Source organism: Otolemur garnettii, unplaced genomic scaffold (assembly GCF_000181295.1).
Source record: "Otolemur garnettii isolate 467f Iridium unplaced genomic scaffold, OtoGar3 scaffold00005, whole genome shotgun sequence".
NCBI classification, from domain to species: Eukaryota; Metazoa; Chordata; class Mammalia; order Primates; family Galagidae; genus Otolemur; species Otolemur garnettii.
The window spans coordinates 32,546,634-32,571,510 of NW_003852400.1; positions in this window are offsets into that span (position 1 = coordinate 32,546,634).

A 24,877-nucleotide genomic window follows, 5' to 3' on the forward strand; every position below is an offset into this window, starting at 1 on the left:
ATTAGGCTTTGTGGACCTTGTGCAACTATTTAACTCTGTCATTATAGCATGAAAGTAGCAATAGACAATGTGTTAATAAATGAATATGACTGTGTTCTAACAAAATTTTATTTAAAACATAATGAACAGCAGCCTGGATTGGTTTAGGGATCACAGTTTGCTGACCATTGGTCGAGGGGATGAGAAATGAAGTGGATAAATAAAATACAGTATTATTTCTTGATAGCTTTATACATCCAATTTTAGCTTTATTGGTACACATAACAAGTGATGGGAGTGAGAGCTATAATTTTCACACTCAAATAGGACAAAGTGTAAGTACATGAACTGAATTAAGAGTATAAGTTAAGAAGGGATATAAAAATTGGTTAAGTGAGTTGAAATAACTAAGGAGAAAAATATGAATATGAAAGATTGTGAAGAACAGTTCAAGTGATTGGATCTACAAATAACAGGTTTCAGTGTATTCCTGAGATTATCTGCTGCAAAAAAAATGAGACACAAAGTTATGTCAGTTGGAATGCAGGACACATGCTGTTGCTGTCCTGGAGGAACTGGAGTTAGTAGTAATGGCAGAGTCTAGGGAATGAGACAAGAGATGCCAAACCTTCAAGGATGGTGGGGGAAGAACAATGAGCCAGGAGTCAAGATTTTCAAGGAATGAAAGCAAATGTTACAGGGGTAAGCAAATTACAGCACAAGGAGTAGCTCTGAGTGTTACAGTATAAATGTAAGATCCCTAGATTGAGTTTCTAGGTAGAAAGGAGGCAGAACATTTTGGAAGTAGCAATAAGGGTCAAGGAGGCCAATGCCCAGGCTGATGCCCAGGCCGATGATGGGTATGGCTGCAGGGGAAGCTGTGGAAGTCAGCCATGGATCAGTTAAAGTCAAAGTGAAGATTTAACAAGTAAAGGACATGGAGGATTTTGCTGATAACTCTAAGGGAGTGCTTGGAGTTTTTCAGGAATTAGTGATGGATAAGAGATAAGGAAAAGTGCAGATTCCTGCTTAGGAGCGAGGAAATGATGGAAAAACTGGATGATTGAACTTTTGAGATTAGTTAACAGAGGAATGAATAATTGATGAGATTAGAGACACCAAATGAGGGAAAGATGATGAGTGAGGAGTGTTGAGGGAAAGGAAAAGAAAGAAAAACATTTGCCAAGAACATGCAAAGTTATGGGCTGACCACTTGACTCTTTCTTCAAGTGAGATGGTCAAAAGAAAGGTGATTTTATTCTGAGTACAGAGAACTCTGAATTCCAGCTGACTGAGACATGGGAGGCAGTAGGTGGGTGATTTTATTCTGAATGCCCAAACTATCTTTTGACTCCTTCCTCTGGAGATGCTCAGGCCTACATGGGGCTTTATTTACCCAAGAGGGACTCCACCTGACTAAACCTCAAAGAAGCAGGTGTAGGTGTAAACTACTCAACATTTTCATAGTAAAAATCTGTGTTTTTCAAATGCACAACCTTCAGAGAAAGCATTTGTATGGAATTTCTAGTTTCCTTTTGTGACCAACTCATCGGCTAACCATGCTGAGATTACTCATCAGCAGAGCTAAGTGTCTATCTTCATTATAACTCACTGTGAACAACACTAAGTTGTGACACTGTGAGATGTCAGTATTTATCTTTTTTTTTTCCTTTTTTTTTTTATTAGATCATAGCAGTGTACATTAATACTATCATGGGGTACAGGGTAAAGAAAATCTATAAATTTTTCAGTTCAAAGCCAGTGATGGAAACTTTTTAAGAAAACCAATAATGCCATTGCTATATTATCCTGTTATATATTTAAACTCTGTTACTGCAGACCACACAAAATGTAATGTTTTAAGAAGATACTCATCTAAACTATTGTTGGAATAATGAGAACATAAGGACAATTTCAGATCTTAATCTCAAGACAAACATAATATATATGTTGCTTGTAAAATGGGCAATTGTCACCATATAAATTTAGATATTAATGATGCCATGTAGATATGATTTGCTATTGTCCAAAAGGGTCAAACAATAATTACAAAATGCTTTTCTTCATTCCACTACCTAGCACCATGGACAGTGACTCACCAATACCAAAAGTTAAACCCCATCTGTTAGTTAATATGGAAAATTCATTAATATCACTGGCTTTATAAAAAATATTCAGTTATATAATAAGAATACTGAGGTAATAATTAAAATCAGATACTTAGTTTCTGGGATTCTAGGTAACACATAGTATAATGGAAAGGAAATTGGACTAGGAATAAAGACAAGTGTTTAAAATGCAGCTCATACAGAGAGCTGATCTACCTTCAGTAAGCCCATTAATATTTTGGGTGTTCAAAGTATTTTTTATAAAATGGTGACCTGGAAATAAATGTGAATAAAGTTATTGAAGGTCCTATGCCGTTTTAAATGTAAACAATGCTGCCTAAAAGTTGTCCTACAAATTTAAATGAACACAATCCTAATTTCTATACTCATTCTCCAATAGACTCACAATGCTCTCAAATCTATCTCAGATACAAACAAAAGACCTATGTTAATACATGTATGGTGCTTAAATAACAAGTATCAACTATCACACAAATAAGAGAAGAGCCAAACAAAAAATAACTTGGCAATATAAAATTTAATATTGCATATAAAAAAATCAGAGGCAGAATGGTGTGTTAACTTGGTGGATGAATTACATCATAATGACTCATGTCCTTTCTATGATTGTTCTCTGCCTACATGTATGTTGATAATTCTCTCATGCTGGTTCTACTTCCCCTCCCAAAATGACAGCCAAAATTTTAGGTGTAACACAAGAATCTCACAAAGAGAAAACTTTTATTTTTCCTCATCTTATGCTTATTACCAGCAAGAATAATAGTCTTGGCTCAGTGCCTGTGGCTTAAGTGGCTAAGGTTCCAGCTACGTACACCTGAGCTGGGGGGTTCGAATCCAGCCCGGGCCCACCAAACAACAATGATGGCTGCAACCAAAAAATAGCCGGGCATTGTGGTGGGTGCCTGTAGTCCCAGCTACTTGAGAGGTGGAGGCAGGAGACTCGCTTGAGCCCAGGAGTTGGAGGTTGCTGTGAGCTGTGATGCCATAGCACTCTACCCAGGGTGACAGCTTGAGGCTCTGTCTCACAAAAAAAAAAAAAAAAAAAAGAGAGAGAGAGAGAGAGAGAATAACAGTCTTCTCTAGAATTCCCTTGTAGAATTTCCACATGTCTCATGGGCCAGAATTCTATCATGTATTTATTCTTATCCCGGTCATTAGTATGAAAACTGAACCACCATCATAGTTTAAGCTAAACAAATTTGTGCCACCACAGTGCAAATTTTGAAATACATGACTATTTCTTTATCTATGGATATCTAAGGTCTAAGCAGAACTAGGATTCAGGTAATAACAAACAAAATAACATGAGAAATGCTTATCAGGTCTACCCTATCTATCTTAAAGTGAAATGTATGTCCGATTCCATTCTGCATTCTTTTCTCCATGCACGTTGATATGCACAAGGAAATGGAACTGCTTTACAATGAGTTATGTAGGAAATGAAGCTTCTCTTAATAGGAAGATTTCCTTTCCTCCTCATTCATGGATTTTCTAAGTTATTTAAGATTTATCAAGTAAGTTATGAGGATTTTACATGATTCCAAATTGACAAGAATGAAGCTTATTAGTGCAGTACTTATAAATCTAGTTTAGTTAATAGTTTGTTGATCATGAGTGTCTCATGCACACAATTTTATACATTAAGATTGAATCTCCTGCACTATATTAATGATCAATCCATAGAAAATACAAAATACAGTTCTCTAGGTTAAAGTGTTGAGTTTTACCTCCAGAAATAATTTTTTTTCTTTTCATACAAATTATCTTTTTATATAATGGTATTCTCTGGTTCCAAACATTCTCAAATTTTTTTGTTTAGCAATACATTCCATAGATCAAAACTTTTATATATTTTTTTTAATTTCTTAAGTGCATCAACTTTCTCCCAGAGATTGTAACTCAATATTTACAATCACTATCATTTCCATTAGATGCCAATTCACATCCAGAATATTTATGTACTAAGCTATCTTTTACCAAATGTGACAAAATATTATCCAATCTAAAATCAAATTCTCTTTTTAAAATTTCATATTATTTCTCTCCAATCCTACCATCCTTAATACTTAATGTTTATTTTTTTGTAATGCTAAGAATGTCAAATCCTGTGATATTAAAATAATGTGCAAATTACTTCAAATATTAATGTAATTATATACTTAAAATCCTCTTCAAATCATCATAAGAATGTATGCCTTAGTTCTCTTGGCCGGAGAATGCTATTTGCACCTGAACAGTCTGAAGTTTTAAAGTAACACAAATACAAAAATACAAAGATGTGAAATCATTTTCAAAATCCCTGAGCTAATGAGGAAGTATTTTGCATTATTATTCTTACTTTACCAATAACCTGATGTGAGGACAGGTCACCAGATTCATCACACCAAAACTGGATACTGAATATGAGAACAAGGTCATTTTGAGTCTAATAACACACTCTATTCTTTCTTCTCTTAGTCATAAAAATATGATTAATGTGGCAAATGCAGGGTTGATATCTGATTATTTTCCCCTCTGGGTATGACATAATTCTCTCCGCTTCTTCATAAATATATTCCATGTGTGATGTTGATTCAGAGCTCTGCAAAACACACCAGGAAGGCATTATAGTCTCTTTGCTCAAGAGAAGAAGATCATCAAATTTATGCAAGCACTGAAAATGGAAATTTTTATTTTTAAATGTCACATGCTATTTTAGGAAGAGATCTGGTTTTTCCACACGCAGCATCATAATTGTCCTGTGAGGAAGACAAGAAATAGGAAAGGATGTCATTCATTAATCCTTAAAGAGCAATGACTACTGGATGTGAAAATAGATTACTCAAATATTGACTTTCTGATAATACTATTTCAGTTTGATATAGTTGAACATAAAGTGTAGGACTAGTTGTATTTAGTACGAAAAGTTTTGAACTGAGCTTCATCCCTGGTGTCAAAGTCTAAAGTCAATGAGATTGCCTGTGGGAATGCTACTCACCGTCTCTCCGTCGCACTATGCCTTTACTATGTTCTGGTTACGGAAAGTGGGAGGACAGACAAAGGCTGACAGGTGAGGGAGAAAGTGCGAAGACCATCTAGATCAGTGGGCATGCACTATCTTTTCATATATCTCTCAAGGTATAGGGATTGGATTTTTGAGAAGCTTAATCACACTGTAGAAGGAAAACTTATTGTAGATAGCGGCATCTATAGTAGAACTTAGTGCTTGAAGATAAACACAGAAGGATAAGGGCAGGTGAAATGCTATCACACTGAGGTGTGATTAGTGGAATCATTTCTTAGAAGTTCAAAGACAGATCGTCTTATTTTATGAAATTTGCACTAACAGAAGGACTATCCATAGAACTTTTCTGTAAGTAGATGACTTATCAGAATTCTGAAAATGAGATCTTCAGCAAACTGATGAAATAAAATAATAGTTTATAATGAAGAAAGCTTTTATTATTGCATAATTAGGTAGAAATAAATTATTTTCAGGAAAAAAATTAGAGGAAAGTGTAAATATTTATATAAAGTGATCTTTATGTTTAAATAAAGGATGAAATGTCTATGGGTCCATAACCTCACTGGTTAGGTGATTCAGATTTTCAAAAGCATTTACCCAAATTTCATAGCAGTAATCTCTCTGATTTTGATTTTGTGGATCATCAAGAGTATAAATTAGATGTGTTTATGTATGCTGATTATCTTTAAAAAGCAATTCAAACTGAATGAATTAGATAAAACATAATTTATATGAACCTTGAAATAATGTAATAGGAAAAATTCATTTATGAACCTTTTTCTCTGAGGTCCTAAAAATTCTGTGCAGATGCTTCTCAAGGCTTTTAAATCAAATACTTAATTTTTAAATGTACTTTTCCTACACAACCAGTTTTAAATTAATTTTGCTTTTGAATTTAAAATATTTTCCATCCTTTTCAAAAATGTATAAGTTGCAAATAAATATAAGGAAGCTAATATGAAGCCTCTATTATAAGTGTATGAAAAAGCGTGCTTTTACTCTGATTATCCTGTTAGAAATAAAACCAATAAATGAATTTAAAAATATAATATTATTAAGCATTATTATTTTTGTTTGGGTACTTATTGAGTCATCAAAACATGTTTCTTTCTAAATTTTGTTTTTTGGTAGATGTTAAAGAGTTTCAAAAGCACAACAGCCAAAATCTCTGTTCATTTAGTTTATGTTAACAAAATTATATCGTCCACGTCTTCATTTATTAAATTACAATGCAGAGGTAGAGGAGGGAAAAGTTGGGTTGATTAACAGGTGAAAGAATACAGTAAAATAGAAGGAATAAGGTCTAGTGTTCAGGCACAAACAAGGTGACTATAGTTAATGATTTATAGCTTATTTCTAAATAAATAAAAGAGTAAACTTGAAGTGTTCCCAACACAAAGAAACGAGAAATGTTTGAGGTGATGGAAACCCTAGTTACCCAGATTTGATCATTACAGATTATATGTTTGTATCAAAATACGTGAACCCCCCATAAATATGTACAACTACTATGAATTAATGGAAGTTAAAAAAAAAACAACATAAAATAACATGCATAAAAAAGACAACCTAAAAGAGCACAACAGGTAAGGACAACAAAGATAATCCAATGCCCAGGACAAACTGTTTCTTTTAGTTGCAGCCTAACCCATGAAGAGTTGTAGTGTTTTACTGTATTTGTACACATAATAGTTTTCTTACTGATTGTTATGTATATGATTGTTTTATATATACATATATATTCCAGTTTAGTGTTGGTTTTACCCTATACTGTATATTATATATACACACGCACCCATATATACATATGCATATATTCATACATACATATGCACACACGTGTATATTTCTATATCCCCCACATATGGGAGTGTGTTCGTGTCAAGGGCACTTGCTTTGAGCCCTTGTGTTCAGCTAATCATCTATCATCTCTGTTTTTGCATAATGTGAAAAATCCTATTGGAGTACCTTGTTTAAATGTCAGTTTTTCTCCTTGAGAACCAGGTAGAGGTACTTTCATATTTACATACTTCTGTTTTTGTCACAAGTCTCCACTCAAAAGACACGTGCTGCTGCTCTGGGTGATTCCCTCTAGGACTGTCGTTATCATTGCTCACTCGGTTCTATCTTACTCAGCCCTCTGCTCGTACACATATATGGTAAAACTGCAAGCTTTCATTTTAACTTGCTTTTTTACTTATGCTCATAGAAAATGGAAGTGGAGAATCAATGTTATTGGAAAAATCTGTGAAAAGTATCATGCGTTAGTCTAGCTAGCTGAAACTAATTTCATTGACTTTGTTTCAGTACAGCTAAATTGCTTAGAAATCAGATGGACAATGATGACAATATTAAGGACACGTGGCCTTGTTTGTTTCTTCAGAGGAAATTACTGACAATCAGAATTGGAGGTGAGGTAAACAGTATTAGGGAAGAAATGACTATTTAAATAAATTAATTATTTTTTGAAATCAAGCCAAAGGCTCTCGGATATTATTGATAAAGGCTGCTAATCCTTATACTTTCCCTGGAAACTCTCATCAAATATGTGTTTAATAGGTTTTCAGTCTAAATTCAACTAGGGCAGTAAAAGATACACAAATCTAAGAGATCTCTATAAACAAATCAATGACCTGGAAGTCTCAAACAAATTTGTATAGACCTTGTTCCCGTAACACATTTCACTGTCTGTGCTTTTAAGTATCTCATTAGCCGTCCATTTAGTTTAATACATTTTCCTTCCCCCCAGGGGGTTCACCCTCTGTGTTCTGTGGTGACAGAATACCATTAACAAGCTTGCAGGAATACACAATTCTTTATTCACACTCTTCAAAAGGAACAACTTCTTTGAACGAAAGAAACCACGAAAATAAAATGGTAAAATTATTGTTTTTCTTCTGGACATTTTTCATCTTTTTCAGTTTCCCTGTTTTTACCATGATGGAAAGATTAGTGAAGAAAACAGTGATATTTTTCTATTCTAGATTAATCGCTATAAATATTAATAATAAAACATATAGATGGTATTTTTTAAGGGATATTCTCAGTGTTTTTTTAATTTGGTGATGTGAAAAGTGATGGTAATGAAGAACCAATAGAATTATAATTACCAGATCAACTGGTCTCACATGAAAGCCAATCAAGATGTAAAAATAAGAGATGACACAATTATTAAGAGGGTGTCAATACAAGAGCAGATCTGGGTATGCAAATTAGATTAGAAAGGGCAGGGGTCTATTTTATTCAGGTAGAATTATAGATTAAGTAGACTCTATTGTCATTATAATGTAAAAAATCTTCAGAATATGTGTTCTTTGAAAACATAAATGTTTCTACGATTCTGATAACATTTTGTTCTTAATACTGCAGCTACCCATAAATCAATGTTGAGTTAAATTTATAAAAGATGAGACATTAACAAAAAGAAAGAATAGGAAGAACCCCCAAAATACATTATGTCAATGTAATAATGATCAATTTTGGTCCAGCTCTGTTTATCTGTTGAATATATTTCTTCTTCAACTTACAATCTTTCTTTAGAAAATTCCCTGGTTTTATTATCTCTTTAGACAGATAAATCAAAATATATATATATATTTTTTTTTTTTTTTTTTTGAGACAGAACCTCAAGCTGTCCCCCTGGGTAGAGGGGGGACACACAGCTCACAGCAACCTCCAACTCCTGGGCTCAAGTGAGTCTCCTGCCTCCGCCTCCCAAGTAGCTGGGACCACAGGCGCCCACCGCAACGCCTGGCTATTTTTTGGTTGCAGCCGTCATTGCTGTTTGGCAGGTCCAGGCTGGGGATTCGAACCCGCCACCTTAGGTGTACGTGGCTGGCGCCCTAGCCGGTTGAGCTATAGGCGCCGAGCCTCAAAATATATTTTTGACCCAGATCTTTCTAGACTGTTCTTCCCACAACTGATAGTGTTTTATCTATTTAGCACCCCACCACCACCACGCTCAGTCTCAATGCCATTTATCCTCATTACTGAAAATGAAATATTGAGAAAAATCCTACATTCTTCCCTAATTCAACTCATCCTCTACCATCCAGTTGACCATTTTAACTCCTAAATATTTGTTGAGAGGTAAAATCTTAAAATGGCCCTAAGCAGGGGCTCTAGATATCATGGCTTAAAATTCATTCTCCAATTTTTAATATCTCTATGATTTTAAAAGCATTGCTCAGACTTTTTCAGGAGTAGTTTTTTCTTCTTTCAAATGTAGATGAAAATAGATCTAGCCTTAGAGGGCTCTCATAAAGAGTATTTGGCATAATTTATGAAATAAAAGTTCCTCAGTACACATCAAATAGTAAGTAAGTGCTCAAAGATGCTACCTGTAATCAGCAGCAGCAGCAGCAGCAGCAGCAGCAGCAGCATCCTCAACACCATCATCAGCACCACTGTCATCAACACCATCATCATTATCATCATCATCATTCGAATCTACTTTGATGTCTTTTCACATTTCCTCTGCTTTAATTCAGATCTTCAGACCGTAATCCTCAGCTGATAAGATACACTCTTAATTTGCCTTGCTTCTTATCACTCTTTAAGAGTAGTCTTTATTTTCACCTTAATTGACACAGAATAGTTGTATATATTTATAGAGTACCAGGTGAGGTCTTGATACACAATACATCGCATATTGATCAAATCAGGGTAATTAGCATATCTATCATCTCAAACATTCATCATTCCTTTGAGAACATTTAAAATCCTCTCATCTAGCTATTTTGAAATAGTTGGCACATTAGTTTTAAAAATATATAGGTAACCTATTGTGCAATATGACACCAGTACTTATTTTTGTATCTAACTGAACTTTGTGTCTGTTGATAATCTTTCTCTTTCCTCTTCATCACCTTGACTTTCCCAGTCTCTGGTAGCCTCTATTCTATTCTCTACTTCTCTCAGATCACCATTTTAAATTCCACATATGAGATCATGGAGTCTTTGTCTTTGTCTTATTTCACTTAACCTGATGTCTTCCTGGTTCATATATGTTGTCACAAATGACAGAATTTCCTTCTTTTTTATGGCTGAATAAAATTCCATTATATTTACATATCACATTTTCTATCTCCATTTATCCATTGATAGATTATGATATTCATTCTATGTCTTGGCTATTATGAATAGCACTGCAGTAAACATGCATGTGCAGCTCTCCTTTTGACGTGCTAATTTCATTCCCTTTGGATATATGAGGTCTGACAATTAAGTTGTCATCCTAGAAAAGTGCTGCATACCTCATTACTGAATATCTCTACAGTCACCTTTGAAGTACTCTCCTTTGAGTACTATGCTATGCACTGATGATAGCACCTAGTCCACCTTTCAAAGCAAGTTTGGAACTTTTCTCTGGGCTATCAGAGCTGTTGTCGTATTACCTTTCATATCCTGAATGTCATCCCTTTCAATATTTCCTTTTATCTTTGGTTAAGGAAAAAAATCACTGAGGGCCTGATCAATTGAGTAGGGAGGATGTTTCAATAGTTATTTGTTTACTAGATAAAACCTCCTCACAGGCAGTGCAGTGTGACCTGATGCATTGTTGTGATGTAAGATCTGTGAGTTGTTGGCCAAGATTTTTAGTTAAGATTTTCCTGTTTCTCTATTGATGTTTACTTGATCTGCTATGCTTCTCATAGTCAACTGATGATTTTATGCACAATTTAATACATTTTTGCAATGTTTTCATCAGTTCTGCTTGTTACTGGCCACCCAGACCTCTTTTCATCAGTGAGGCTTTCTCCCCCCTCAGAAAAATGTTTAATCCTTTTGGACACAGCCAATTTCTTTATGACGTTATCCTCACAGACTTGGACTAACATGTCCCTGATTTCACTTCCACTCTTGCGAACTTTAACAAGATATTTTAGTGTGTGTTCTTTGTTCTGATTCAAACTCACAATGGCACTCAAAAGACACATAACAATAATGATGAATGCCACTTAGCAAGCCTCTGCTACAACATCAACACAAACACAGTTGTAAGGAACTGCTATACCAAGGTTATGAAATCTTACCAACCTCTTGGTATAGTGTTGCCAATGCAGAAGGCATGGTGGCAAATTCATCAACTTGTCAGGCCTTGGTATTCCCAGTAGTGGAATTACTAGGTAATATAGTAGTTCTATTTTAATGTTTTTAAGGAACTCCATGAGTGGGCTTTTCAAATAAAGATTGATTATGTATCTCTCCTGTTTAAACCACATCTATAGTAGAACTCATTTCTTTGGCTGAATATATGGTTTTGATGTTTTGATTATTTATCACACCTAACTCATCTCACAGAATCCATCTGTTAAGAAATAATGCTCTGGGTGTTCCAGAAATATAATTGCTTGATACAATTGTTTGACATTACTGGACACAAAATGCATAAAATTCAAAACTTGAATTGGCAAAGGTGCCAAAATAATTCAATGGAGAAAAGGTCAACTTTACCAAAAATGGTGCTGAAAAATTGGGTGTCTATATGACATGCAAAAGTTAACTCAAGGTAAAATCTGAATGTAAACCTTAAAACTATAGAATTATTAAGTGGAACAGCAGGAGAAAAATCTTTCTGTGATGCTGAATAAGGCCATAAAAATACTATGTATGAAAGATTGTGTAAATTGACTTCATCAAAAGTAGAATATCTTTTTTCTAAAGTCACTGTTAAGAAACAGAGAAACAAGCCTAAGACTGAAAGAAAATGACATAGTTGATGCTAATGACCTATCTACATAAAGCACTTCTGTCCAGAATATTAAAATAATTCTCATAGCTCAGTTGAAGTATGATAATTTAAGTTCGACTCATATGCTCATTTCTGTTTTAGGGTCATATTCTACACCTTGATTTGAGTGGTGAGTATATGGCTGTGTATTTGTTGGAACTCATAGAATTATATTCACTACTCTAAGAACAAATTTCATTATTTGTCCAATAGTACTCCGACAAACTTAAATTAAAAAAAATAAACAATTGAGGAAAACTCTAGATACAAATTTCTACTTAGCCACATGATTTCTTGTTTGCTATTAAGACTAATATAAAAAAATCCCTTCATTGGGATATTGGATTTCCCAAAATATAAGTAAAATGCTCGGTCATGTTTAAGGTGCACAGAACAGAAGACTCTAATGAGGTCCAGCTTATTTAATTTATATTTATTTATTTATTTTAGTAAAAGGTGAGAGATTTATTCACTATGATGAGAAACAAGAATATAAGATCTGGTTTATTGACCTATTTATTCTTACTCTACCTTCTGCACTCAGTTCTAAATCCTCTTAGATGAGAGTTTTATAATTTAAACTGCAATGTTTGATGTCACAGTATTTCTCCAAAAATGGCATTGACAAAAAATATGATATGGCATGTTCTTTAATATATCTATCTCAAATGAGAAAGCAAGAAGCTTTACTTTTGCCTAAAAAGGGATAATTTTTTGGTTTTTTTTTTGACACAGAGTCTTACTATGTTACCCTCAGTAGAGTACTGTGGCATCACAGCTCATAGCAACCTCAAACTCTTGGCCTTAAGTGATTCTCTTTCCTCACCCTCCCAAGTAGCTGGGACCACAGGCACCCACCACAACGTTTGGCTATTTTTTGTTGCAGTTGTCGTTGTTTATCTGGCCCAGGCTGGGTTCCAGCCTGCCAGCCTCAGTGTATGTGACTGGAGCTGTAACCACTGTGCTACAGACGCTGAGAGGGGATAATTTTCTTAAGTTTCAGGTTGATCTAGTTGATTAGACATTGGAAATTTGTGCTTTAGTATTGCAAACAGAATTTTTCTTTGTAACATTGATTGAAAATGTGAATACGTAAATATCAAAGTCATGAAAGTCAAAAGTGTATGAGAGCCAATGTTAAATTTGCTAAAATGTGTTTAAAAAGTGGAAAAATAGATACATATATCAGATAACAAATATTTCAAGTAGAAAACCCAAAATTTATTCAACACAATAAAATTCTGTATTATGAACTCATTATTGGCTCAAAAAAATCAAAGAGCAATCATAATTAAAAGTAAAGAAGGCCTTTTTATGTTATTATCTACCATCCCATTCCACCTCATTAGAGCAGCTATAAGAAGCTCGTTTGCATGTTCTCCAGAGAGCAACTTTTATTTAGACCAAGAGTTTCTACTATGGTTTCTGTAAAACTGATGTTTGTTCCGCATAGCACCCAACTGGTCTAGCGCAGTTGTCCTATCTGACAAAGAGCCACTTCTCACAAATCACTGACTTTTGCCTTGTGGAAAAGATCATTTGCACCATGTATTTCTACTCTTTTGTGTAGGTAGGTTACTGCCCCTTTCTGTAGTTACAAAACCAAAGAATTAATGAGGGTAATTTGCTTTTGTCAGCCTTGGATTAGCTGTGCTAATGGAAGCACAGCTCAACATAACGACATAAACTTTAAAAACAAAACAAAAACCAAAGAAACCATTGTTTTTCAATTCTGGCTGTCCATTAAGATTACCAGAAGAGTTTAAAAAAAAAAAAAAAAGTAGCAGTGCCACATCTGTTCTTTCCTCACCTTAGATATTTTGATTTGGTGATCTAAGACAAGCTCAGATGTCAGTACAGTTCTAACGCTGGGAAATAATGAGTTAAACTTTGGGGTGTTTTTCTTCCTTTAACCTTTAAGAAGTAGATGAGCAGAACATTGATCAATGTGCATGTCACTAACAGTGATTCCTTCCATCTGTACCCAAAGGAATGAATGAACATTGAAAGAGTTATGGGCATCCAAAATAGAAGAAAAAACTGTATAAGTAGAAACATATATTTATACGGTTATGCATTGCTATTTTGCAAACTGAACACATTCCTTTAGATGACACGGTATAATCTGACTTGTATGAACATCTCTAAGTATAGAGATGTTTTGATTACACATAAATAAAAGCACTGTATGTCCATAATTTTAGAATTGAGCAAATTAAATTAGCATGCTGCACACATAGATAGAAGTATAAATTTTGATGTGATTGAAACTTTTGAAATGTTGTCAAATGAAACTAAAAATGAAAAATATAACTTCAAATAATTAAAAAATAAGGATATAATTTGCAAATTGGTTTCTGACCAGTTCATGAACCTGAGTTAAATTTGGAATTGTGCTATCCACTCATTTGACTATATAAGTTTATTAATAATTTATAAATTTACTTTTAATAAATTACCCCTGCTAGTGAGATGCTTTGGTGATCAAGATCACCCTGTCATATGCAGGGTGGACATAAAGTTCATGTGCAATTTAAAATAGTTTTAACATAGTAAATTGCACATGAACTCTATGTCCATCCTGTATAGTATAATCCAGTCAAGTGGACTGATGTAAAATATTATACCAAAAATGGGTATTTTAACATATTAGTATATATGTGTGAGTGTATATATGCAAAGCATTTTGGCTAATCTAATACTTTTAATTTATACAATGTTAAATATTTTACCTACCAACTTTTAATTACTTCTCACTGTCTCCATATCCTTCTTTCCTCCTCATCCAGGTTAAATTCTAAGGTCAGTCATTATTAACACTCCCTTGAATACATCCTGAGCTTCTTTGCAGCTCTGGGACTTTGCAGACTTTTCTTGATTGATTCTATCCTATTTATTAACCCCGGCACCCTTCCAGGTGAATGTGACTGGAGGAAATCACACAACCTATTGGCTGGTGTCACTTTAAACACAAGACTATGAACCTCAGATGAACCCTTCCTGCTTTCATGCAACACTTCCTTAAATAATATCCCCTAACTTCTTTTTCTTGACTAGAGACACATTTTCCTCCAGCCTCAATTTGAGCTAATTATTTCACATTCTAAAGAGAAAATTGAAGCAATCAGAAAAGGACTTGTACCCATTCCCATCACATGTCTAGAGCCTCTCAGCGTACGTTCTCACATGTCTGCTTTGCGAGTGTGGTACCAGCGATGAATCATGCAAGTTCCTCTCTAAATCCAGTCTCTCCTCTTCTGCACTCTTTTTTTCTCATGTTGTCCTAATTAAGAACATCACTCCAGCAATTTCCCCCTTTCCACCGTGTTTTTGAGTATTAACTCTTAGTGCATATTTGCATAAGCATAGAAAATATGCTGCTATTCATCCCTCTCCCCACTGAAAAAAAAAAAAGCAAAATTAAGAAAACATTGTTTAGAACATTTTTTTGTCTGACTACCCTATTTCTTCATTCCATTTTTCTTGAGAGCTCTTTCAAAAGAGCTCTGAAGAGAAGCTCTATGCAATAGAACTTCTGTAAGTTGACCACCCAAGGAACTGTAATGAACTGGTCAACATACAGAGGTGGTCAACAAAAGAAATGGGGCCTACTGTACTGAAATGTACATGTGGTTCATGTCCAGTCTATGAAAATTAGGTCACTTTAATAAGGTAGTCAATGTAGGGAGGTGGTCAACTAAGGTGGTTCTACTGTATTTACTGTTTCCAGTTCCCTTCCACTCACTCTCTTCAAAGTCACTCCTGTCAGGTTGCACCCTCACTACTTCCTGAAGTCACCAATGCTCTTCCAATTGATGAATCCTACAGTCAATTCTCAGAACTCTTCCTACATGACATCTCAGCAGCAGTTGACCCACATGATTATTTCTTCTCCTTTGAGGTGCATTAGTGTGTTGTGGACTAAATGTTTGTGTCCCTCCCAAACTAATATGTTGAATCCCTAACCCTGAATATAAGGGTCCTACCTGATAAAGGTCTCTAGGAGGTAGTTTTAGAGGAGGTCACAGGTGTGGGCCTCCAGGATGAGATCACTATCCTTGTAAGAAGAGGAAAGGAGACCAGAACTCCCTCCTTCCACCTGTGAGGACACACCCAGAAAAATGTCATCTGTAAACCAGGAAGCAGACCCTTATCTGCAAGCAAATTTGTGTGCACCTTAATTTTGGATACCCTGGCCTCTCTGAGAAGTGTCTGTTATTTAAACTAGTCGTTAGTATTTTATTATAGCAATATATATATATTTTTAAAGTGAATTCCAGGTTACCACATTCTACTGGTTTTATTTTCCTATTTCATTGTTCTCCTTCAGTCGGTGTTGGTCTTGCCTCAATCTCTTCCTAGCTCCTCAATGTCAAGGTCAGCCCTGCTCCCATTTACTTGTCTATTTGTATCCACTATCTTGAAGTTCTTAAGAGACTTCATGGTTTAAGATACTGTCAGAGTGCCAACGATTGCCAGATTAACATTTCCAGCTCAGAATCCTTTGCCAAACTACAGGTTCATATCAATATTTGATCACTTACCTACCTCTCACTTGGGAGTCCAATAGATATCTCAAAATCATCTTTTCCAAAATGAGCTTCTTACCTGCTCACCCTCTCCCCAAACTACTCCTTCAAAAATCTGCCTCACTCTCTGCTGCTTACATTTCTATCATTTCTGAAGTCCAGGCTAAAACTCTCACCATGCTCTTTGACTTTTCTATTTCTCTAAGGGCTGTGCTCATTCTTCAAGAAAATTTATTTTATTTTATTTTTTTGGTTTGGCTAAAATTTCAATTTCTTCACAATTCCACCACTTTTACCTTCAGAGCCTCCGCCCTGTTATAAGCCACCAATCATGTATACCGTGACACACATCTATCTGTTTTCCTCGCTTCTGTCCTTTCTGTATTCTATTTTAACAGAGCTGCAGACAACGTGAATTTCATCTTGTCACTCCTCTCCTCAAAACATTTCACTCAATAAAAAACATCATCCTTACATAACCTGGTCCTCCTGTTGCCTTCTGACTGATGTTCTGCTAATATCTTTCATTTGTTGTCTTTTCTGGAAAAACACTGGCCTCCTTACTATTTTTAGAACATGCTAGTCATGCGCCTGTCTAGGGACCCAGACTGGCTTTCTTTCTGTTCCTATTCTCTAGCCCCAAATATTCACATGACCAACTCCTTCGCGTCTGGCAAGTCTTACCAAGTTGCGTCTGGCAAATCTTAGCAAGAAACTCACATGGACAATGATGTCTACCCTTATTTACAATTTAAACTTAAACATTTTGCTCCCCTGGTCTTGCTTATGTTTTATTTTTGATTATTTGTAGAACCTCTGACATTCTAAGCTAGTATACAATTTAGTTATTAATTGTGTATCATCTTTGTTTCCTACACAAGACTGTGAAACGCATGCGGTCTGGGAAATTATTTTTTTCTATGTATCCCAAAAGTCTAGAATTGTACTAAGAATAGAGAAGGTCCTCCATAATATTTGTGGATGAAAGAATGAACAAACAAGTGAACAAATGAGGGAATGATGACTTATATTCATGTATTCAAAAACTTACAGTGTTTTCTAACACATTATTGTACTTGACTCTTATCACACACCATGCGAAATAAAATGTATAAATTGCTGTTATCACTCCTAAATGAGTCTTTAGGACCTGTCCAAACTCTTCTGACTGCTAGGTGGAAGCATGGACATGAAATTAATTAATAATAATGGAGTAAAGTTAAACTTGGTCATTACGTTTCAATTAAAAACATCAAACATAATCTTAGTTATTATTGAACTGGAGAAGTAACTTAAGTAACCTGGATTTTAAATAAATTACTGATGAGTTCATTTATATCACATAAAAATTGTGAGATGATCAGCAGTAAAATTAAGTAATGGAATCTAGTAAAGCAGGTGTATTCTTTGCGTGGACAGGTTTCTCAATCAGATAAATTTTGTAGTTTTTCTTTCAAATCTGCATCAGTGTTCATGTCAACTATTCTTACAGACTGTCTCAAATTCACAATTTATAGCATAGCTTGAGTGTTGTTAAAAGCTCCCTGTTCTCATGATATTTGTGACGAAGGGATCACATAAATGATGAAAACTGAGTAACTACACAGCCGTTGTTTTACACAGTAAATCTTGTGCCTGCACTAAAAGGCAGGCAGAACAAAATAAAAGTCCAAATCATCCAACCAACCAATCAACAAGAAAAGCAGCTAAAAGTATTGCTTTTGTTTGCTGGTAGCTGGCCAGCTTTCCCCCCACTCCGTTGTCCTTCACCTGAGCCACTTATCTCTGTGGTAGTCATGGTGTCTCCTTGGTAACGTTCTTTTTGTATGATCCAATATGCACAGCCAGATTTTTTCCATAGTCAGCTAGGATTGTCAATTATCATGACAATAGAATTTTCTGGCAGTCCATATTTTGTTGTTTTGGGCCCCATGTGATCCAGGATATCACAAGATCATAGCTATGAACTGAAGCAATTTGTTATGTTTTCAGTCCAGGTCAATAAACTTGAATCAGATAAACCTTCTGCTCACAAAATGTTGAATTTGTTGACACATTTCCCTGATCTTCAGATCTCTGGAAGGAAGCCAGAGATAGTATTATCTTCCTCTCCCTCTCTTTAGTAACCAAATGATTTGTTTTATATAATTAATGATAGATATTTTTAACAACACAGAGTCTTTATCAGATTTTATGTTGGACTCAGGAATAATATCAATTATCCACTTCTCAGGATGCTATGCAAATGCTAGGATTCCTTGTAACTGGATTCAGAAAACTAGCAAGTGTTACTGAGAATAGTGCCTCCTACAAAGCCAGAAGTCTTGGCAGCACTTAAGTCATGAAAGAGAACAAGATATAGGGAGCTGCTGCCAAGGAAAACGTAGTCTAATAACTGCAGATAGACAGAGAGTAGCAGAGAAATCAGTCATGTCAATAGATTTTGATAAACTTTGCAATGAAGTTAAGAAATGCTATGAAAATGTAAAAAAGTAGGAAGGTTAAAACTGTATTTTTGGAATATGATGGCTTTAGAAAAGAAATGGCAATCAAGCTTGGAATCGCCCATTGGGAGTATTTTTCATCACATCCAAGATCAAGGTATGTCCACACACAAGGTCTTATTTCTTTTGCAAACTATAAAAGCAGTATGCTGCACTTTGTCTATCTTTGGACACATATTTAACAACTTTGCTGGTTGGAAAGTTGGATATATAATCAGAAGGCAAGAGATTGTGCTCAGAGCACAGGGGCTGGAATTGTACCTTCTCCCTTCCCTCTTCTGTCCTACTCACAGAATGACCAGTGGAGGTGGAAGGCAGTGTGTGGTTTCTGGTCTGCAGTTGTGGACTATTCAGACTACTACCAAGAGCTCAGTAACTTATTGCTAAGAAATAATTGATTTTGCTGGGTGTGGTGGCTCACTTCTGTAATCCCAGCACTCTGGGAGGCTGAGGCAGGTGGGTTGCTTGAGTTTAGGAGTTTGAGACCAGCCTCAACAAGAGTGGAGACCCGGTCTCTAAAAAATAGCTGTGCGTTGTGGAGGGCGCCTGTAGTCCCAGCTACTCAGGAGGATGAGGCAAGAGAATCATTTGAGCCCAAGAGTTTAAGGTCGCTGTGAGCTGTGATGCCATGGCACTAACCCTCAGGGCAACTGAGATTCTGTCTCAAAAAAAAAAAAAAAGTAATTGATTTTGATGTAACAAACATACAATAATAAAGATGAGACCTAAATAGACTGTCATAGATCTCTTCCAACTTTTCAATTTGTGCCTCAATCTCATCCCTAGAATGATTTAAAGGTTACTAATCTCTTCCACTGGCAATGCTTTCTTCTCCCGCCCCCCAATGCCAAAATCACTTTTGCAATAATGTTTATGTTTACCAGGTGTCTTGTGTTTCTCCTCCAGGGAGTGGGAATATATAACTCAGCTTAGAGAAATAGGCAGGTTAAGTAAACTATCTGATAGGTCTCTGAAGGGTCAAGGAAGAAGAGTCAACAGCAGAGTCACATAAAGATAGCAGATCCTGGAAGAAGCATACAATTTAAGACATGGGTATGAATCCTAACTCTGTCTGCTGTGTGACTTTAAATTATTTAATCTCTCTAAACTTCAATTTTCTTATTTAAAATGGAGATAATATAACCTACCTTTCTTAAAAATATCATAAGCATTAAAGAGACTATCTACAAGGCATCAGATGCAACACTTGGTATTTTAATGAATATGTCGCAGTATATTAATTAGCAATGAATATTATTCAAATACTAGGATTGCTTGTAACTAGCTAGCTACAGGCATTCAGTGAAGTTGTATATTCTTTTTTTTTTTTTTTTTTTTGAGACACAGTCTCACTATGCCACCGTTAGTAGAGTGCTATGACATAACAGCTCACAGCAACTTCAAACTCTTGGGGCTTAAGTGATCTCTTGCCTCAGGCTCCCAAGTAGCTAGGACTACAGGCACCTGCCACAACACTTGAATATTTTTTCTTGCATTTGTCATTGTTGTTTTTATCTGACCCAGGCTGAGTTTGAGCCCTCCAGCCTCGGTGTATGTGGCTGGTGCTGTAACCATTGTGCTACGGGTGCCGAGCCTAAAGTTGTACATTCTATGCCAAGAGTGAGCTGGGATTCAGGTGTACATAAGCCCCATTCTGATGACACAAAAACATCATAATAGAAATGACCCCCAGTTTGAAATTAGAAGGCTTGGATTCTGATTTAGGCATTACCACCTATGAATTATATGTTTTTATAAAAAAAAAAGCCCTTAAACTCATTGAATCTCTTCTCCATATAAAACCAATGACAATATAAAAGAGATGTTTATAAAATGGTGTGTATATTGTGAAGTTAAAAATTAGGGAAGAAGTATAATGACACCCAAATTTATGTGATTCCTAGAAAATGCCTATTGGCTAAATGGAAGTATAAAATCTGTTAAAGTCATGTAGCAGCCTCGTACTGAGATCCTAGTTGCTTGTAATCATGGGAAATAAAGAATGGGCACTTTTCCTAGGTACCGTATAAAAATAAAATTTAACTAATCAAATCCAAAAATGAAAAGCAAACACATAAATACACGGTTCTAAGACTCATTCTTGCCAAGATAGCCTTGTCATGATACAGCATTGTTCTGGCACTTTGTGTTAAAATGACAAACATTTTCTCAACCTTAGAAATTCCTATGAGTTATATCTAAACTTGTCCCCAGCAAATATTTTCTCTTGTATACACTGAAGTTTCTCCAGGATCTTTTAAAATTAAGAGCAAGGTAATTAAACCTATCCTAATGGAAAATATTGCGGGGAAAATATTCTAGTGACTGGAAACTAAGCCTTCTCCTTTCAAAGATTGGGTGTTAATGATTCACTTGTGCTCATCTACAGAAAAGGGAAAAAATCAAATCACCCATAACAAAATTGGTAAAGTAACATTGGAGATTAAATATAGAATTATGCCTTAGAATAGTTTTTTTGGTATCTATAATTTGGTTTGATAATTTTATTTAAACATTTTTTTAAAGTCAACATTTTAATGAAATCACATTCTCTGTTTTCCTATAAAATTTTCTAAATCTGATCCTCAGTACTTGTAAATTTAGCTCTTAACTATTTCACTTTTTCAGTCTGAGAAATGTAGTGAGTAGTGGATTAGAATCCATATGATTTCTATTTTTCTGTAACTTAGGAATTTAGAATATTTTCCTTTTCATTTCTTTCCTTAGGTGAAATGCCTTTGCCCCCACCCCCTTCCACTTCTGCCATCCATATTAATGAAATTCCCCTGGAAGTACATTGCTTGTAGTTTGGAGACACAACCATACTTTCTCTTTTCTCCTTCTCCTTCTCTCTGTCTCTCTCTCTCTTTTTTTCCCCCCGAGCACCACTCCTGTCTTGCTCACACTGAGTCGGGACATCTTAATAGTGCCGTCCAGTAAGTTAGCCACTGGTCAGTAGAGCTTCCTTCCTTTACAGATCTCCTTCAAGGAGAAAATAAGTGGTGGCAACTGAAGCTGGTATGCTGGTGGGCATTTGTGCTGTCCTGGGCAGGCAAGAAAGAAACGGGTGTGGTCCTAACTCCACAAAGGTGGGAGAGATTTCTAAAGGGGAAGGAAAGACAGACAAAGAATGGGTTAATTTCATGAAATTGAAAAACTGTCCAGGTTCCTGAAGTCACCAGTACAATGGAACATATGCTAGATAGACTACTTTATTAAAAAGTTATTTCATTTTGTTATTACTAATTTATTAGTGTCTCTAAAATTCCTGTCTATCTGTGTGCCTGTTGGAAGCTTTGTGATAATCCTGAATGTACAATTTGTCTTAGCCTTTTCAAAGAACTAAAGTTTACTTCTCTGACTGAAACAATACATCTTTCTTTTTTCAAAATAATTTTGGAATAAGTTTAATGTGATACTGAAGTAAAAATACACATAAATTACAAATTGCATAAGGATAAATAGGATTGGATATGTGTATGTTAACTCAGAAGAAAGGAAGAGTACTCATAACACCTAATTCATGCCTTAGAAATAACCATTTTAAATAGCTTAAAGTGTACCTTAAAACTAAGTGCTATCTAAAATCTTAAAATTCCATGCACGTCTTTCACAATCATTAATGAGTAGTGGAGATAGACAGACGCTGCCCAAATGATCATATAAATAAGGTCTGTATATTCAGACCCTGTTATATATATGGAATCACCCACTGGCATATACATTGGGCAGACACTCAAAGGCAATCAGGGTTGTAAAAACTTTATAATAAAAAAAAGAAAGGGTTTCTGATTAGCTCTAAATCCAAGTTGTTTGAAGGGGGAAGCAGGAGGTAGCCTGGCTAGAAATGTGGCACCCTATGTTATTAGTTTGAAAACCATAAATGATGGGGATTGGTCCTGAGTTTGAGACAGGTATTGAGACAAAATTAGGAAGCTGGAAGTCTTTGACCAAGTCAGTCATCAAGGGATGATTGCTACAAAGGTATCATTGGACTTCCAGACTGATTGGAGCAGAGGTCGTTGCTTGGCTTTCCAAGCTGGTTGCTGCAGAGATATGTGTCAGAGTTCTATTTTTTTCATACATGGCTTAGATATTGTTCAATTGTATATCCAGCCTCTCCCTTAAAATATAGCATCATTTTATTTTTACTACATAGGTTATCAAATTATTTCACAGTGTAAATCTAAGATATGAGAAATGAACAAAATATGGCATGATGATACTGTGCACTCCACATTTTTAAAGAGATGGGATCTTGCTATGTTGGCCAGCATTTTGTCTCTGACCACTTAGGTTTGTTTAGAGCAATAGTTTTCAAGTTTATTATGATGAATATATTTCAGAAACTTAATATTTACTTTTGTTTCCTTGTTCCTTGTTTTCCTTGTTCATGTTTAAATATGAGATTACTTTTGAACTCTCAAGCATCTGGGCTGAAGTGACCCTCCTGCATTAGCCTCCGAGTAGCTGATACTACTGTACCTATCTTCACAACACATTAAAATAAAAGAATCCTTTTATGTGTGTGAATAATGGAGAAAAGCAGCTCATTTGGCTAATATAATATTTCTCATCATGGTGACTTATAAACTAGAAACAGTGTTAGTGTTTGAAAGGTCAAGTCAGTACTACTAAAAATTCACTAAGCAATAAAGATACCAGCCCTCCCTCATAGGAATATAAACTGAATATTAGTGGCTGGCCACCTGAAGTGTTTTCCCTCAACTGTATAGAATTGCATATCCATCCAACTGCATTATGGATGGTTTGCCCTCCTTTGGAAGCATCTGGTGGAGGTTGCTTCCAAACAGGATATTGAACAAGAGCTATGTTCAGGGATGACAATAACCACAGTCAGGTCCTGCAAATGTTCATTTAGTGACAGTGTCTGTGCTTAACTCAATGCAGCCTTGTTGTCGCCTGTCAGGTAAATCAAAGGCACATAGTGTGTATTGAATGCCTGATATTATCTAAGGGCATCAGCCATGCTTACGTAATCCCAAAGGTTTAATTTAAAGAGAAAATTGGAAAGTCTGTATTGTGTAAGAGTTGGGAGTCTAGGACATATGTTCCAGAAATAGGAAATTATAAAATGCGACATACAATTCCTCCTACTTTGAGATTTTAATATGTTAGTGTAATGAGTGTATGAATCAAATCAGAAATATGTTTTTATTTTAATGAGTGTAAAAGATATTTAAATTTTGTCTCTGACCGCTTAGGTTTGTTTAGAGCAATAGTTTTCAAATTTATTATGAGAATTATATTTCAGGAACTTAATATGTACTTTTGTTTTCCTTGTTCATGTTTAAATATGAAATTACTTTTGAACTCACAGATATTCTACCTTAATTTTTTTTTCTGATTATAGTCAAAGTCTATTTTTATTTTTGTTGTTATTTGTTTTTCTCTATTGGAACTAAAAATAATTTTCTGGAACAATGAAATATTTTCATGTATGTTGATATCACATTTTTGACACATTTCTTCATTACTCAGTTGCCATTTAACCCTTCCCCAAAAATATTAGTACTGGAAATAATTTTTAAAAATTGTTTTAATATGAGACAAAAGTTTCTTTAGTTGCTGTGAAGTATGGCCAATAAGATCATATCATAGGGAGTGGGCAAAAAGAAGATAATTGAAAAGAGTAAAAAATTAGGATGTTAACATTCCTGTCCTGTAATCTGTATAATTGTGACACTTAATACAATTGGCTATTGGTTTTATAGTGAGTGAAATTTTGTGTTTGTTTTAAACATTACTTGGAAATAAGTGAGAAAATACAGTGTTAAAATAATGAAATTTAAAATTAATTCTTTAAAATTAATGACATGGCATTCGGCATATGTTTGTATAATAGGTATAGATGCAAGTATTGATTGCTGTCAGGAATCAGCAGTAAATGAGAAATAGTTTCCATTCTTGAGTATCCCATCTATTCTATTGTTTAAAATAATTAACTGCTTTGAATATAGAGCCTGGGTTTATGCAAA